At 37.5% G+C, this 19,051-nt stretch overlaps 1 non-coding gene across 1 annotated transcript; it reads right to left on the bottom strand.

Moving 5' to 3' along the window:
- Positions 1-2,321: 2,321 nt before the first annotated feature.
- Positions 2,322-2,428, bottom strand: LOC121209209 (small nucleolar RNA R71). Its single transcript, XR_005904326.1, has one exon. It is a non-coding gene; the product is annotated as a small nucleolar RNA R71 (small nucleolar RNA).
- Between the last annotated feature and the right edge of the window lie 16,623 nt (positions 2,429-19,051).

Below are 19,051 nucleotides of genomic sequence, written 5' to 3' on the forward strand. Positions count from 1 at the left end.
AAATTAGGTCGCACCTCTATTTCATTTGTTGAAACAATATGGGATGTGTCTACACAACACTTCCTTTCCATTAACACATGAAACACATCATGAATTTGATCAAGTTCGTATGGCAATATAAATCAATAAGCTATTGGACCAATCTTTTCAACCACTTCATAGGGACCAATGAACGTTATACTTAACTTTCCTTTATGCTAATACCTTAGGACTTTCTTCCATAGAGATATGAGAAACCGTAATTTATACATATTTCTATCCCATGCTTAGCACATTTTATGGATGAATTTTCCTTAAAATTGGTGAATTCGATGCTCCTAATTTGTTAATTACATGTTTTATACTTAGGCGAGCATAGGGGAGCGAAAGGAATGAGAAGCGAGCCAAAAACTGAAAAAATAGGACAACGTACAAAATCAAAATGGCCTAGACCTCCTCACACGGGCAGACCGCATGGCAATGTCAATTTGGTAGAATCAAAGCATGACTTACATGAGTGGACCATACGCCCGTGCCTATTTAACAGGCTTAACCACAGCCTTAAGCAATCGCATACAGGCGTGTTCCTGCCGAGTGGAAGTTTAGTCTAATTCAGAAAAGGCCAATTTTGAGGGTTCTTAGGCATTCCAAAGCCTATAAATACACCCTAGAGGAGGAGGAAAAGGGACACAGAGAAGGAGGCAGGGAACTGCTCAAGGAAAGTCGATTGATCCATCTCAGAAGCCGGATTCATCATCAAGACTGAAGATCTCCCCTCAATTTCCCTTCAGGAGTTTTGGGTTTTCTTTATGTTTTGTATTCATTATTCTTCTGAGATATTTTCCTTTTTAGTTATTGACTAAATCCCCTAAATACCTAAGGGGAATGAAACCTAAAACGAATCTTGTTATTATTTTCTAAATTGTATGATAAATATTTGACTTGTTCTTAATTATGTATTCTTAATTCTTATTTTGATATTCCAGGATATTGATTAAAGATAAGCTCTTATTTAGAGGAGGAATAGACCCTGTCTAAGAGTACATTTGTCATATTTAAGCGGAGTTGGTTGCACGCCTAGAGATAGAGTGACAAGATTTTATCGGATTAGGGTGAAACCTAATAAGGGGATCCATAGATTGAGTTAATGCAACCCTAGGGAGTTAATTAGAAAGAGATTTCAATTATTCAACCTAGTATTAGACGTTGTTAGTCTCGAGAGGGATAATAATAAAACTTAAGGATTTCTACGGATCAAGTCAAATGAATAAATCGTCCGATTCAGAGACAAATAACAAGTGAAGTCTAGGTGGATTTTTCCTTAGGTTCCTTAGGTATTGTCTCAATTCAATTGTTTTTCCTAAAGTAATTCCCCAATTCTATTTTCTGTGATTTCTTAGTTTAGTTAATTAGTTAGTTAAAACAAACCCCATTATTCTTAGGCTAGATAATAAAAAGACAGTCATTACTAGTACTTTTAGTTCCTTTGGGTTCGACAATCCGGTCTTGCTAAAGCTATACTACTATTCGATAGGTACACTTGCCTTCATCGTGATAAGAGTTAGTTCCAAGAACGATTCATTATAAATATTTAAAACCTGTCACGAGTATCACGCATCAAGTTTTTGGTGCCGTTGTCGGGGAGCTAAGATATAGGAACACTCGATTTTTATTACTTTAGCCATTTACTTTTACTGTAAATTAAATTTATTTCTAATTTTTATCACTAATTCTTCTTTTTCCCTTTTTCTTGCAGGTTCTTATAGTTTATGACTAGAAGAAACCCATCAGGACCATTACTTTTTGACAGTGTGATTGATCACACAGTTCACAGAAACCAGAGAGAAATAAGGCGAAGCTTAAGATACATAGAGAACGAGCAAGAGGATGATACTTCAACCACAACCGAGGAGGTGGCTGAAAACCAAGAAAATCCGCTACCTCCTACGATTGCTGTTAATCAGAATCATGCTCCGCGCACTATATATGATTATGCTAAACCTAATTTAATTGGAACTGAGTCAAGTATAGTTAGACCTGCTGTTGCTACAAATAATTTTGAACTGAAACCTAACACAATTCAAATGATACAACAGTTTGTTCAGTTTGATGGTTTGCAGGACGAGGATCCCAACGCTCATTTGGCAAATTTCCTAGAATTTTTTGATACATTTAAAATCAATAGTGTTTCTGATGATGCCATCCATCTTCGGTTGTTTCCCTTTTCGTTAAGGAATAAGGCTAAATAGCGGTTGAACTTGTTACCGTGAGGGTCAATCACTACTTGGGAACAAATGACCGAAAAATTTTTATTAAAATATTTTCCACTAGCTAAAACAGTCAAATTACGTAATGATATCTCTTCTTTTGTGCAGATGGATTTAGAAACACTCTACGATGCATGGGAGAGATAGAAGGATCTTTTGAGAAGGTTCCCTCACCATGGGTTACCGCTTTGGCTACAGGTTCAAACATTCCATAATGGCCTGAATCCTTCGACTCAGTAGATGATTGATGCAACCGCTGGAGGAACTATCAATAATAAAACACCTGAGGCGGCTTACGAATTTATTGAAGAGATGCCACTGAATAACTATCAATGGCAAGTTATGAGAACAAAGCCGACGAAAGCAGCCGGTGTTTTCAACCTCAACGCGGTTACTATGCTATCTAACCAAGTAGAACTTTTAAATGAAAAGATTGACAGTTTGTGTGATTCTACTCAGGTACATCCAGTGATGAGGTGCGATTCGAATGGAGGAGGAGCATGTACAAAATATCAACCCTTCAACCCTAGCATCAAGGAGGAACAAGTCCAATAAATGGGTAACAATAACTCTAGATCCCAAAATAACCCATATAGTAACACTTATAATGCAGGTTGGGGGAACCATCCCAATTTCTCGTGGGGCAATCAAGAAAATCAAAGGCCACAACATCCTCCGGGTTTCCAACAACCACCCTACCAATAGGAAAAGAAGCCGAACCTTGAAGAAATGCTCTCAAAGTTTATCTCGGTGTCAGAAACCCATTTTTAAAACACCGAGACAGCACTTAAGAATCAACAAGCATCGATCCAAAGGCTCGAAACTCAGATGGGACAGCTTGCCAAGTTGATTTCTAAACGACCACAAGGTAGCTTGCCAAGCAACACAGAATCTAACCCAAGGGAGCAACTCAACACGATTACTAGTCAAGACGAGGAAGGGTTAGTCACACTTGAACCAGGTTCAAGGCAAGAAACTGAGATAAGCAAAGGCAAAGGTGAGGTAGACCACAATGAGTAGAAACCAGTAAGTACAGAATACAAACCTCATGTGCCATACCCTAATGTGACAAGGGAAGACAGTTCAGATGAACATTTTGGTAAATTCCTTAAACTCTTAAAAAAATTACATATTAACTTACCGATTATTGAAGCCCTATCGCAGATGCCAAACGCAATGAAATTTTTAAAGGAGCTTTTAGCAAATAAGTGGAAGTTGGACGAGGTCTCGCATGTGAAGCTAAACGCAATTTGCTCAGCTATTCTGTAGAATAAGCTACCCAACAAATTAAAAGATCTAGGGAGTTTTACAATTCCTTGCTTAATTGGTAGTTTAGATGTTAATAATGCATTAGCTGATTTAGGGGCTAGTATTAACGTCATGCCTTACAAAATATTTAAACAACTAGGTCTTGGGAAACTCAAACAGACTAGGATGAGAATTGAATTAGTAGATAAAACTATAAGATTTCCTGGGGTATTATTGAAGATGTGCTAGTTAAAATCGATAAATTTATATTTCCCATTGACTTCGTTGTTTTAGACCTAAAGGAGGATAGCAACACTCCTTTGATTTTAGGAAGGCCCTTTTTAGCAACTGCTAAAACGATTATTGATGTTGGCACAGGTGAGCTCACACTTTGTGTGGGAGATGAAACAATCACCCTTCAAGCTCGCAATTTCGGCAGCACATCGAAAATTGAAGGTGATTGTCTAAACCACTCTACTAAAACTGACAATATGGTGCAACCTACTTTGCAGGAAATGAGTTTGAAGGAAGTACATGAGCCACTTTTAAGCAATAGTAGAGGACCTATTCATGAAGAACGGAGGCTACAAATCAAGGAGCTAGATGAATGGCGGACACATAAACCGAGAACACACGATAAACCAAAAATACGCCAGAATGAGCTCGATACCTTTCCAAATCAACTTAAAGTTGGAGATAAAGTTTTATTAGATGCCGCAGATCCTCACATTGTCACTACCAAACTGAATGAAGAAATCCCTCTTATGGTACTTAGCATTTTCCCATTAGGTATAGTCAAGGTAAATCATCCTAATTTCGACACTTTTAAGGTAAACAATACCTGCCTAAAACCTTATTTTGATGAGATTCACAGCATGAATGAGGAGTATAAACTCCTCAAACCACCATGACCATTCAATGGAGAGGTAAGTCGAGCTTAAACTATAAATAAGCGCTTCTCAGGAGGCAACCCGAGCACTAACTGTATTAACTTCTTTAAATTTTAGTGTTTAATACCTAACTCAGTAACGGAGCTCTTGAATACAGGTTTACCACACAGACACGGCCAAGCATACTTGCGTGCCTTAGGCCATGTGGAAACAGGGCAAAGATTTTTCCTAGCACGGGCTACGATAAATTGCCACGGCCGTGCAACATGACCGTGGGTGAACCTTCCAAAACAACACGGGCGTGCGACACGCCCGTGCCTTGAAACCGTGGCCAAACCTGTCAAATTAACACAGGCATGCGACACGCATGTGCCAAGCAACCGTGGTCGAACCTATTAGATTCACATGGGCGTGGGACTATATACACGGACGTGGGAGAAGTGAACAAAGACAGACACGGCCGTGTGCACCCATAGCCCAAGGAACACGGGCTTGGGCCAATTGTCAGACGCGCCCAAATTTAAAATTTATTAATCGCAAGGGCAAAAATTGGGGAACATGGGCGTGTTCCATGGCTGTGTGACCCAAAATCTATAAATACCCCACACTATTCATTGCCTTCTTCACTCAAAATCCCTAACCCTAGCTGCTGCAAGTCCACATGGCCTCTCTACCACACCCGTGTGCCATTCCCCACACCATTTTTGACGCCCAATCTCTCTCCCTTAGCGTTTGTTTACTCTTTTCACTTGTGTTTTACTCATTTCTAATGCTTATTATCAAAATAATCTTCATTCTTCTCATAATATTTTCATTTTTTTCATTATTCTATTATTTAATTTGCATTCTTAGGTTATTTATCATACATTTCATGTTGAATCGAGTTGTTAGGAAAGCCTCATTCTCTTTTCATACCCATGCCATTGCTATGCTCATTCTCATGCTATTACCCTGCTAATGTCACGAAATTATGCTACCAAATTGATTATTTTGGTTGAGTTTGGTTAGTATTAGTAGTTTTGGCTGAAATTGTTTGTTCAAATTCATGGCTTTTTCCTTTTCAAATTCGTTTACCTACTATTGTTCTTTTTTATATTGCAGGTATACAATGTTGTCTTCACGTGGTAAAAAGGCCGCCGTCCCTACTTCAAAGAAAAGGAAGGGAGCGTCATCTTCCTCAGGTCCTACCACGAAAATTCGTCACCATTTCCTGCAGTTCCCCATTGGACCCCAAGAAGAACTTTTCCAAATACTCCAGGCCTGACCTTTAATTGCGGGCCGCTGCATCGACTGGGCTGCAGTAGAACAAGTTCAGTTGGCTGATACGATTCGGGCCCTCCTAACCACTGACCCGTGGAAGCTTTTCTTTAGTATCATCGAGCCAACATATCTCAAGCTCACGATGGAACTATGCTCAACGTTTCATTTTCAGACCGTAATGACAAACTACGATGATCCCGACACGGTCCAATTTCGCCTAGGTGGATTAGTCCGCCAGCTAATTGTCCCAGAATTCGGCACTGCACTGGGCTTATATACGGAGGAGTTCAAGGAGGAGAATGATTTACATGCTCTCAACCGCTACATCCATCGTTCTCCTTCACGATACTAGGACGCACTAGTACCACGTTCGGCCACCTACGACCCTAGTTGCTCCAAGGCCTCAGCTCTCCCTCTATCCTTGAAGTACTTACATTCTATTTTATCTCACACCTTCATAAGGTGGAGAGAGAGCACCGACGTCTACTTCTTATGGTCTATGTTGCACGGGCATGTCTTCGACCTCGCCTACTTTATCGCCCTTTCTATTCGCCACTAGACGGAGAGACATCGAAAGGGGGTTATCTCCATTGGCCCTTATGTGACTCGACTGGCATGACACTTCGGGCTCCTCGACACCGCGGCATAAGAATCATCCTTGGCTCTCATTGGCCAGATGTCTCCACAAGGCATCTCGAGCATGCTAAGCATGAGGATGATCGAAAAGCACCGAGGAACCTACCCTCCTCAATATCGTCTCGCTCAATCTATTGAGGAGGAGACCCCCGAGGACATTACTGATGATGTCCTTCCATGTCACGAGGACCCACCATCTCAACCACCACTACCCTCTCGTCCAGTTCATGCGACGACTTCATACGCTGACATCTCTGAGTGCCTAACTTGATTCGAGCAGCAGTGTTTTCAGTGCTTCGATCACATTGATGCTACACTACACCAGATTTGTCAGCACTTCCATATCTCATCGCCACCTCCACCTCGCGAACCATTTAGCGATGAAGATGTTTAAAAACTTTTAATTATTATTTTATGTTTTTACTTTTATTTTATTTTAAGACTACTTTTTATTTTTCTTTCACCTTATTTTTATTAGGACTTATAATTATTATTTTACAATTTTTAATTTCAGCTAATTCATATTGAGTACTTACCCTTCCTTATATATTTCCTAAAAGAGTTCTTGATTCTATCACAGTTATAAAGAGCTCCAAAGCTAACTATTACTTAGGGACTCGAAACTCCATTGGGGAAGGTTCTCCACGACTGTCATGTCCTGCTCAACCACGGCCATAACCAACTTCAGATATAATATTCTTTTGGCGCAGGACTTATGGACTAATGAACCTCTACCACCGCCGGAGTATCCTCCTCCACCCTCACGCCGATTATTCTCCAAAACTCCAGTTTAAGGAAATTTATTCATCACTAGGAAGTTTCACTTCTCTCCCTATTGTAATTTTATATTCTTTTCTATATATCTATCTTTGTACATTGAGGGCAATGTACATCTTAAGTGTGGGGGGTATTCATATTACTATCAGAAAAATCCCTAAATGATTGCCTTGTTCTCTTGAAAAGCTCTCATATCATGTTTAGGATAAATTTTGATTGATTTATGACTTTTATTGATATATTTTGAATTAAAACATAGGGATTTATGCATTGAGGGTTTAAACTTTAAGACATTAGGGAATCAAGCATGATAAGTTGATTTTTGAAGAATTAAAAACTTTAGGTTGTTTCCCCAAGTTTAGGCATTATCTTGAGTTGGAATTCACAAGTTTAAACATCAAAAAGCCATAATTTTTGTGAGATCTTGAGCCTTTAGAGCATCTATTATTTCTTTCATGTTCACTTTCATTATGAGTGCGTCAGTATTGAATTATTATTCTAGAACTTGCTTGATTATGCATGTCAAGACCACACCATTTGATTTGATATGTCAAGATGATAAAGGCACTTAGGATTAACCCACTCATGCTATGAAAAGTCTACCTTCACAATTAACCCTTAGTGAACCCCCTTGAGCCTAACAACCCATTCATTGATTTACCCTTAATATTAACCCATAACTCATTATTGTTAAAATCCCCTAAATTAATTTGATCCCTATTTTTATCGAGATTTGAGTTGAATAAATTGCTTAGTTATGTCTTGTTCTTAATAGTTAGTCTATGTTATTTGACTTGTTCTTAAAAAAAGTGTATATATATATTAGTAGTAATCTTTTGTTTTTGAGCTACTTAAATTCCATATTCTAAGAAAAAGCTCTGTTGTACGCAATTGATGACTAGCCATTTTTCTAGATAGGCAATTTTTCAATTCAATCTCGATTCTAACCCTTTCTTTCAGCTTGTGACCGCACCCTCTAACCAAAGCCACGTTACAACCCTCTAAAGACATTTTGATTGATGTTTCATCTCAATTTATAGTGGTGGAGATTTGATTTTCATGCAAGTCTATGGTAATGACTCTTCATTATTGACTATTGACTGCTTCATTTATTGTCCTTAAACACCTCGAGTCATTTGAGTGAATCTTTAGTGAGGATGTGAAACTCTGTGATATTTTGAATCAAAGGTAAATTATTTAAATGAGGGGAGACACCTATGTTTTCATGATAAAATGCTCAACTTGGAATGTTTGAAACTTTGATGTTCTTTCAATTGAATTTTCAACGTATGATTACCTATGGATTATTTTGAGATATGATCGATAGAAATTATAAGTTGAGAAGAATTTATTTTGATTATGAGTTGAGGAGTTTGCTTGAGAATAAGCAAATGCTTAAGTGTAGGGATATTTGATAAACCGTAATTTATACATATTTCTATCCCATGCTTAGAACATTTATGGATGAATTTTCCTTAAAATTGGTGAATTCGATGCTCCTAATGCTTTAATTTCATGTTTTATACTTAGGCGAGCATAGGAGAGCGAAAGGAACGAGAAGCGGGCCAAAAACGGAGAAAATAGGCCAACGTACGAAATCAACATGGCCTGGACCTCCTCACACAGGAAGACCATACGGCCGTGTCAATTTGGAAAAATTGAAGCACGACTCACATGGGTGGACCACACGCCCGTGCCTATTTAACAGGCTTGACCACGGCCTTAAACAATTACACACGGGCGTGTCCCTATCGAGTCCAAGTTTAGTCTAATTTGAAAAAGGCCAATTTTGAGGGTTCTTAGGCATTCCAAAGCCTATAAATACACCATAGAGGAGGAGGAAAAGGGACACAGAGAATGAGGTAGGGAACTGCTCAAGGAAAGTCGATTGATCCATCTCAGAAGCCGAATTCATCATCAAGACTGAAGATCTCCCCTCAATTTCCCTTCAGGAGTTTTGGGTTTTCTTTATGTTTTGTATTCATTATTCTTCTGAGATGTTTTCCTTTTTAGTTATGGACTAAGTCCCCTAAAAACCTAAGGGGAATGAAACTTAAGACGAATCTTGTTATTATTTTCTGAATTGTATGATAAATATTTGACTTGTTCTTAATTATGTATTCTTAATTCTTTTTTTGATATTCTAGGATATTGATTCAAGATAAGCTCTTATTCAGAGGAGCAATAGACCCTGTCTAAGAGTACATTTGTCATAATTAAGCGGATTTGGTTGTGCGCCTAGAGATAGGGTGATAAGATTTTGTTGGATTGGGGTGAAACCTAATAAGGGGATCCATAGATCGAGTTAATGCAACCCTAGGGAGTTAATTAGAAAGAGATTTCAATTATTCAACCTAGGGTTAGAAGTTGTTAGTCTCGAGAGGGATAATAATATAACTTAGGATTTCTACAGATCAAGTCAAATGAATAAATCGTCCGAGTTAGAGTCAAATAACAAGTGAAGTCTAGGTGGATTTTTCCTTAGGTATTGTCTTAATTCAATCGTTTTTCCAAAAGTAATTCCCTAATTCTATTTTTTTCGATTTCTTAGTTCAGTTAATTAGTTAGTTAAAACAAACCCCATTATTCTTAGGCTAGATAATAAAAAGACAGTCATTACTAGTACTTTTAGTTCCTTTAGGTTCGACAATCCGGTCTTGCTAAAGTTATACTACTGTTTGATAGGTACACTTGTCTGCATCATGATAATAGTCAGTTTCAAGAATGATTCATTATAAATATTTAAAACCTGTCACGAGTATCACGTATCTAGAGACCTTAAGAAACACTTTTTTGCCCACTTGGTACTCAACATCTCATTATTTCAAATTAGCTTAAGCCTTCTATCTGTCTGGCACAACCTTCAACCTTTCACAAATCATCTTCACCTTGTCCTTTATGTCGCAAACCAACTCAAGTCCAACCATTCGCTTCTCCTCTAACTCAGCCCAACACAAATGTGTTTAACATTTCCTTCCATACAATGCTTCTATCGCATGTGAATATGATATGTGAATTGTACAAGTATACACGTCGAATCAAGTAATAAAGTGATAAGTGAGATCGTCTCCACAGGGATCATATTAGATATAGAAATGTCAAGTTATGATAATGATTAATGTTATGGCAAAACCGAGTTAAGTACGCAGTGGTAAATTAAAATAACAAGGATAAGTGCAAAATGTATATTGACTAATATTGGAAAATGTTAAGGCAAAGCAAGAGTAAAAATACAATGGCAATTACAAGAATAATTACGTGAATAAAGTGCAAGAGAATAAATAAATAACTAAGAATGCTATGGCAAAGATACTATGACAAGGGATGAAAGGTCTACGATGTTGATTGGAAGGTTGGGATTACTAAGAATCTATCCTTACCTATAATAATGTCTTAGCAAAATCATACTTAACCTACTACTCAAAAGAGACCTAAAGTGACCTACTTCTTTTGAGAGCAAAATCTCAAATTACCTGGCCTGTGTCTATAGTTCTTAGCACGGCACCCTACACTATTTTGTCTTCATTCTATACAAACGTTGCTCTATGTCTAGAGTCTATTATAGATATTCGGTCGAATACCCACTTGTATCATTCAATTTCAGTCCAACTGATCCAACCTTTTTAGAATTAAATTCAGTTTATGTGCATACTACACATTCATCTATGTCTAGAGAATGTACGCATATAGTTAGGAAATAAAATCAATTGAATGAAATAGTAGATTAAATCAAATATATGCTTCAAATATTGAAGAAAATAAAAGTTTCATCATGTAATCCCAACCCTATGAGATTAATTCATGGGTTGGTGATTAAAATTGAAGTTCAAAATAACACCCAACATCATTTTGATCAATTCAATTCAAGGGAGAACAGATTAAGAAATAATGAAAGAACTTAGGAAGATGGTTGTCAACAAACCAATCTACAATCCAGTAACAGGGTGTCTTGTGGTGGCTGGGAGGGGCTGCCTTTAGCTTCCTCTTTCTATCTCTACTCAGCCTCTACCTTCTATTCTTGCCTCTAAATCTTCAGATTCTTTAAGGTTTCCTCCTTTGGCTTTTTATAAGCATTTCTTCCTAGGATAGCTCCAACATCCCACGATATCCTCTCCTCTTTTTTAGGTAGATTTTTTTGGTACAAGTAGAGTTGGGTTGAGACTGCTAAGCATTGAGTGTTGACTCAGTCATCTTTTTGAATTGCCACAGCATACAAGGTGGCAAACTGTCCAACCTTTTTCCCCGACAAACCTTCACTCCTTTATTTTTTTCTCCATATCTTGCATTTTCCAAACCACCAAACACAGCCCTTCTACACACAATTAAAAGTATCCAATATGCAAACACAGTCTAAACCCATAATGCAAATGATAAAAATAATAATATAATGTCCTAAAATACCATTAAATATACCCAAGTACAAGAAATTAGCTAGGTTTAAAGGCATGAAATATAACTCTTTTCAAGAGTTATAAACTTTGAAGGATGCCATCTAAATGCCTAATTGATAACTAACTATTGTTATACGTGAATTCTGCCAAAGGTAAGTAACATTCCTAGCTTCTTGCAAACTCTAGCACACAACTTCGCAACATGTCTTCCAGAACCTGTATCACTCTTTCAGATTGGTCATCTGTTTCAAGATGATATGCAATACTAAATTTAAGTTTCAATCCTAAAGCCTCTTGCAAAATCTTCCAAAATCTAGAGGTGAATCGAGGATCTTGATCGAAAATAATAGAAATTGCTACACCGTGAAGTCTCACCATCTTAGCGATATATATCACCATGAACCTTTACAAAGTGTAGCTTATGCAAACAACTAATAAATCTACACTTTTAGTAAGGGATCCACAATCACCCAAATAGTATCTTTCTTTGTTGAAGTTAGTGGCAAACCTGACACAAAATCCATGGTGATATTTTCCTACTTCCACTCTAGAATTTTGAGTGGTTGAAGCAATCCTAAAGAATATTGATGTTATGTTTTCACCTTCTAAAAAATTAAACACTTCGCCATGAAGTCTATAAATGGAAACTCCCTCAACTTCACCCAGAAAACTTGGCCTTTAATCACTAACAAACACCAATGATACACTTTATTGACCAATATACTGTCTCCAAATGAACTAGTTTCAGTCAAGCCATTATCTATGTTTCTATTAGAATTCCCCACTCACAAGTTAGTTTGCTCAAAATATACTAGTCCGTGGAATTAGATTCAATTAAGGAAAACAATGGAATAGTTCGTAAGTGAAGGTAGTTGTGATCACATCGATTAAGCCCTGATCTTGTAGTTTCCTTACAACATAGACTCTTGTGATGCCTCCTAACTCATCTTGCCTAGCAACAGTTTGAGATAAAGTTTGTTGCGTAACTTCTCTTATATCACAGCCTCTTCATCGACCTCGTACACAAGCACTAGCTTGAACTTAGAGAGGGTCACATTTTGCACATGTGATTTCTCTTGTCTATTTGGGCAATCTTTCCTTGTTTGGAAACACATCAGGAAAGTCCCTCACAATACGTATCTTGCGAACCCTTATAGCCTTGTCCTCCGAACCCATTGAAATGTAAGGTATGCTTCGTAGCCCTTACCTTACATCTTTTCTGCTTTCACTGTCAATATGGAATTATACATTAATTGACGTTGCTCACCTACCACTATAATTTCCCGGCCTTCACTATTTCACAAAGTGACTCTTTTCAGTTTGAAATCAATCTTGGCTTTACACTCAGCAAACCAATCCATTACCAAGATCACATCAAACACATAGAATGGCAACTCCCTTAACTTCACTTAGAAAACTTGCCCTTGGTTCACTAACGAACACCTGTGGTACACTTTATTGACCAATATACTATCTCTAAATGAACTAGTGACTCTCACACCCTTATCTTGTTTCTACTTGAATTCCCAACTCATAGGCTAGTTCGCTCAAAACATACTAGTGCATGGAACTAGATTCAATGAAGGAAAATAATGGAATAGTTCGTAGAGTGAAGGTAGTTGTGATCACATTGGTCGAGCCCTAATCTTATGGTTCCCTTATAACATAGACTTGTTCGAGGGATCCTAACTCATCTTGGCTAGCAACTGTGTAAGATAAAGTTCACTGCCCAACTTGCCTTGAATTGTTGCCTCTTTCTCAACCTCGTCCACGAGTACCAGCTCGTACTCAGAGGGGGTCACATTTTGCACATGTGATTTCTCTTGTCTATCTAAGTAAACTTTTCTCATTTGGAAACACATCAGGAATACGAGATAGGCCGTAGCCCTTACCCAACATCTTTTTTACTCTCATTGTCAATATGGCATTAGACATAAATTAAGGTCACTCACCTGCCACTACAATTTCCTGGTCTTCACTATTTTACAAAGGGACTCTTTTCAATTTGAAGTCAATCTTCGCTTTATGCTCAGCCAACCAATTCATCCCCAAGATTACATCAAACACATAGAATGGAAACTTCTAAAACTTTGCGTAGAAAACTTGGCCTTGGATTAGTAAAGAACACTTGTGGTACACTTTGTTGACCAATATATTGTCTCCAAATGAACTAGTGACTCTCACACCCTTATCTATGATTTCTACATGAATTCCCAACTCACAGGCTAGTTCACTCAAAGCATACAAGTGCATGGAACTAGATTCAATGAAGGAAAAAATGGAATAATTCATAGTGTTAAAGTAGTTGGGATAACATTGGTCGAGCCCTGATCTTGTGGTTCCCTTACAACATAGATTTGTACAAGGCCTCCTAACTCATCTTGGGTAGCAACAACTTGAGATAAAGTTTGCTACCCAACTTGCATTGCATCCTAGCCTTTTCCTCGACCTCATCCATGAGCCCCAACTCGTACTCGGAGGGGGTCACATTTGGCATCTGTGAGTTTTCCTGTCTATTTGGGCAATCTTTTCTCATTTGGAAAAATATTATGAAAGTCCTTGACAATACGTATCTCGTGGACCCTTATAACCTTGTCCATTAAACCCATAAAAAATGCGAGATAGACTTTCCAGCTATTACCCAACATCTTTACTGCTTTCAATGTTAAGACCACAATAGAAATAAATTGAGCTCGCACACCTACCACTACAATTTCCTTATCTTTATTTTTTTTTGCAAAATGACTCTATTTCAATTCCAAGTCAATCTTGGCTTTATGCTCAGCCAACCAATCCATTCCTAATATTACATAGAATGGCAACTCCCAAAACTTCACATAGAAAACTTGCCCTTGGATCACTAAAGAACACTTATGGTAACTTTATTGACTAATATATTATATCCAAACAAACTAGTGATAGTCACGCCCTTATTAATGGTTTCTACTGGAATTCCCAATTCACATGCTAGTTCGCTCAAAACATACAAGTGTGTGGAACTAGATTCAACGAAGGAAAAGAATGGAATAGTTCATAGAGTAAAGGTAGTTGTAATAACATCAGTTGAGCCATGGTCTTGTGGTTCCCTTACAACATAGACTCGTGCAAGGCCTCCTAACTCATCTTGGGTAGCAACAATTTGAGATAAATTTTGCTCCCCAACTTACCTTGTATCATTGCGTCTTCCTCGACCCCATTCATGAGCCCTAGCTCGCACTCGGGGGGGTTCACATTTGGCACATGCGATTTCTCCTATTTATTTGGGAAATCTTTTCTCGTCTGGAAAAACATTAGGAAAGTCCCTGATAGTACGTATCTCAAGAACCCCTATAGCCTTGTCCATCGAACCCATCAGAAATACAAGATAGGCTTCGCAACTGTTACCCAACATCTTTACTACTTTCAATGTCGAGACCACAATAGACATAAATTGAGCTCGCTCACCTACCACTACAATTTCCTTGCCTTCGCTGTTTCGTAAAATGACTCTTTTTCTGTTCCAAGTCAATCTTGGCTTTATGCTCAGCCAACCAATCCATCCCCAAGATTACATCAAACACATAGAATGAAAAGTTCATCATGTTCAAGTCAAAAACTTGCCCTTGGATAATTAACGGACACCTACACTTTATTGACCAATATAGTGTCCCCAAACGAACTAGTGATAGTCACGCCCTTATCTATGGTTTCTACTAGAATTCCCAACTCACACGTTAGTTCACTCAAAACATACGAGTGTGTGTAAACATATTCAATCAAGGAAAAAGAATGAATAGTTCACAAAGTGAATGTACTTGTGATAAAATCGGTCAAACCTTGATTTTGTGGTTCCCGTACAATATAGACTCATGCGAGGCCTCCTAATACATCTTGAGTAGTAACAATGTAAGATTTAGTACATTGCCCAACTTGCCTTGTATTATTGCATCTTCATCAACCTCGTCCACGAGTACCAACTCACACTTGGGTGGGGTCATATTCTGCACTTGGGATTTTTCTTATCTCTCTAGGCAATCATTTATCATATGGGAAATCTTCTTTCGTCTAGAAGCACATTAGGAAAGTTCCTCACAAAAATAGATCTCGCAAACCCCTATAGCCTTGTCCTACAAACCCATAAAAAATGCGAGATAGGCTTTGTAGCCCTTACCCAACATCTTTTCTACTATCATTGTCATTATGGCATTAGACATAAATTGAGGTCGCTCACCTACAACTATAATTTCCCAGCCTTCAATGTTTTGTAAAGTGACTTTTTTTAGTTTGAAATCAATTTTGGCTATATGCTCAGCCAACCAATCTGTCCCAAAGATTACATCGAACACATAAAATGGAAACTTTATCAAGTTCGCAGATAACTTGCCCTTGTATCACTAACGGAAACCTTTGCTATACTTTATTGACCAATAACTGTCCCCAAACAAACTAGTGACTGTCACACCCTTATCTATAGTTTCTACTAGAATTCCAAACTGACTAGCTAGTTCACTCAAAACATACTAGTGCGTGGAACTAGATTCAATGAAGGAAAACAATAGAATAGTTCGTAGAGTGAAGGTAGTTGTGATCACATTGGTCAAGCCCTGGTCTTGTGGTTCCCTTACAACAAAGACTCGTGTGAGGTCTCCCGACTCATCTTAGCTAGCAACTATTTGAGATAAAGTTCACTGCCCAACTAGCATTGTATCGTGCCTTCTTCTCGACCTTGTCCATGAGTACCAGCTCACACCCGAGGGGATCACATTTTGTGCATGTCATTTCCCTTATCTATCTGGGCAATCTTTTCTCGACTTGAAACACATTAGGAGTGTCCTTGACAGTACATATCTCGTGAACCCCTATAACCTTGTCCTCCGAACCCATCAGAAATGCAGGATAGGCTTCACAGCCCTTACCCAACGTCTTTTCACTTTTGTTGTCAATATGGCAATAGACATAAATTGAGCTTGCTCACCTACCACTACAACTTCACTGCCTTCACTATTTCACAAAGTGACTCGTTTTAGTTCGAAGTCAATCTTGGCTTTATGCTCAGCCAACCAATCCATCCCAAATTACATCAAACACATAGAATGACAACTCCATCAAGTTCACGTAGAAAACTTTCCCTTGGATCACTAAAGGACACCTATTCTACACTTTATTGACCAATATATTGTCCACAAACGAACTAGTGATAGTCATGCCCTTATCTATGGTTTCTACTAGAATCCCCAACTGACCGGCTAGTTCGTTGAAAACATACTAGTGCGTGGAACTAGATTCAATGAAGGAAAACAATGGAATAGTTCAAAGAGTGAAGTTATTTGTGATAACATCGGTCAAGCCCTGATCTTGTGGTTGCTTTACAACATAGACTCTTGTGAAGCCTCCTGACTCATCTTCGGTAGCAAAAATGTGAGATAAAGTTTGCTGCCTCTTTCTCGACCTCGTCCATGAGTACCAGCTCGCACTTGGGTAGGGGTCACATTCTACACTTGTGATTTCTCCTGTCTATCTAGACATTCTTTTATCATATGGGAAATCTTTCTGGGCAATCTTTTCTAGTCTGGAAGCACATTGGGAAAGTCACTCATAGAATGTTTCTAGCGAACCCCTATATCCTTGTCCTACGAGCCCATAAAAAATGCGAGATAGGTTTCACAGTCCTTACCCAATATCTTTTCTACTTTCATTGTCGAGACCAGGGTAGACATATTAGAGAGCAATTCAGCACTGACATGGCCTAAAAGAGATACAAAGAAACAGATCCTGGCTTTGATTACTTGCAAAGGAGCCAATATGTGTGTTTGGTGACAATAATACATACCTAGTAATCTAATTGTTTAATATTGAAAATAAGGATAATATAAAACACATCAGAATTAGGACGATATATTGATCTTGGGATGTTCATGCCTTGTAATATTTTTTTCCAAGTTACTGCCCTTTTCCTTTTATTTTTTTCTATAAATTGAGCAACAGTTTGGGATTAAGAAAAAGGGTATATTGGAGAGCACTTCAACACCAGCATGGCTTAAAATAGATACAAAGAAACAGATCCTACCGCGAAAAGGGCCAATGTGTGTGTTTGGTGACAAGAATACATACCTAGTAATCCAATTGTTTAATATTGAAAATAATAATAATATAAAAACACATTAGAATTAGGATGATATATTGCCATTTCATGCTCATTCATGCTTCTTCTAGGAAAAATAATAAGGTATTGTCTTATGAAATTTCTCCAACCCATACTACTAGCTCAATAGCAAGCTCAATCATAAATTTATATTGTTTTAAATTAATTAGCATAAAAATTAGAGTTCACTTGCAAATTTTTTCTCCACTTCGCTAGTATAAAAAATTTTCTTTAGCTAAAATTTGTTTATGAAATCACTTTGTTCAAGTTGAGTGCCCTAATCAAAGAAGAGGAACAAAAAATTGCACCCAACCTATTCACAAACAAGGGTTCATTAATCAAATAATCAATAATCTATTTTCCCAGTATCTTGCCAAACAATTATAATCTTCATGCCTACAAGATATAGGTGGAATCTCCCGTTAACACCTATCTCTTACAATTTTAACATATGTAAAAACATAAAATCGCGTTGCCAGTCACTTGGAGGCTCTTTAGCAAAATAGAAAATTCCCTATTCACATCCAAATATACGATGAGGAGATCCACCATAACTCAACAACTAATGTTTCTCAATAAGACACCTATCTAAATGATAAGGAATGAGATGGATAAATACGGAAGCTGATCGTAAAGTTTTTCTAAGTTGTGGATATATCTTATATCTCTAAACAAACATAAACGAAAACAATAAACAATGAAAATATATTAGTTTTCACAAAGGAGAATCAAATGAAATTAAAATAAAAAAAGACGAAACAACTGGTAAGGAGTCCAATATAAAGCAAATTAATGTTTCTTGGATGGAAATAATCGTCCATGGACTTCAAGAAAATGCCTCAACCAGGCCTGGAAAACAAAACACAAAACAGATTTGTTAGAAGTGATTTTAAGGACAAAAACAAACTATTTTGTGCAAGAATATTTGAAGCAGCAAGAAAAGATTGATACTCCTAATTTTGGTGTATTTCTTTATGGAACAAGATAGGAGAATGTCTTTCTTGGAGCAATTTTGACCAAGAACGAAAATTGATAAAATCAGCAAGCCAAACAACAAGAACTAAATTAAAATAAATAAGATACGGTAAGTTAAGGCTAGAAAAGAGAACATGACATCATAGGAAGCCTTCGAAACGTAAGAATAAACAAGTCCTTTCAATGGCTCTAATTCCCCCTCCAAGAAAGAGATCTTCGCAAGAAAAATCTTGAAGATGATTCCCATAACCTAAAAGATTGTTAAAGTAGTTTCTAAAAGAAATTCAAGTGCAATTCTTAAAGAAAAAACTCAAAAAGAATTGTTATTAAAAAAAACCAATTCTGTGATTTGTGTACAATGCAAAGACCAATATATAGGCTAGCTAAAAAAATCTAAATAAAACTCTTAAGTGTACTAGAACTCTAATCAACCTAAACAAGAAGTAGTTTTAAACTAAACTTTCTTGTTGGCATTAAACTCCTAAATAATATAATCTACTTAATAAC

This window comes from Gossypium hirsutum, chromosome A10, assembly GCF_007990345.1.
Source record: "Gossypium hirsutum isolate 1008001.06 chromosome A10, Gossypium_hirsutum_v2.1, whole genome shotgun sequence".
Lineage (NCBI taxonomy): Eukaryota > Viridiplantae > Streptophyta > Magnoliopsida > Malvales > Malvaceae > Gossypium > Gossypium hirsutum.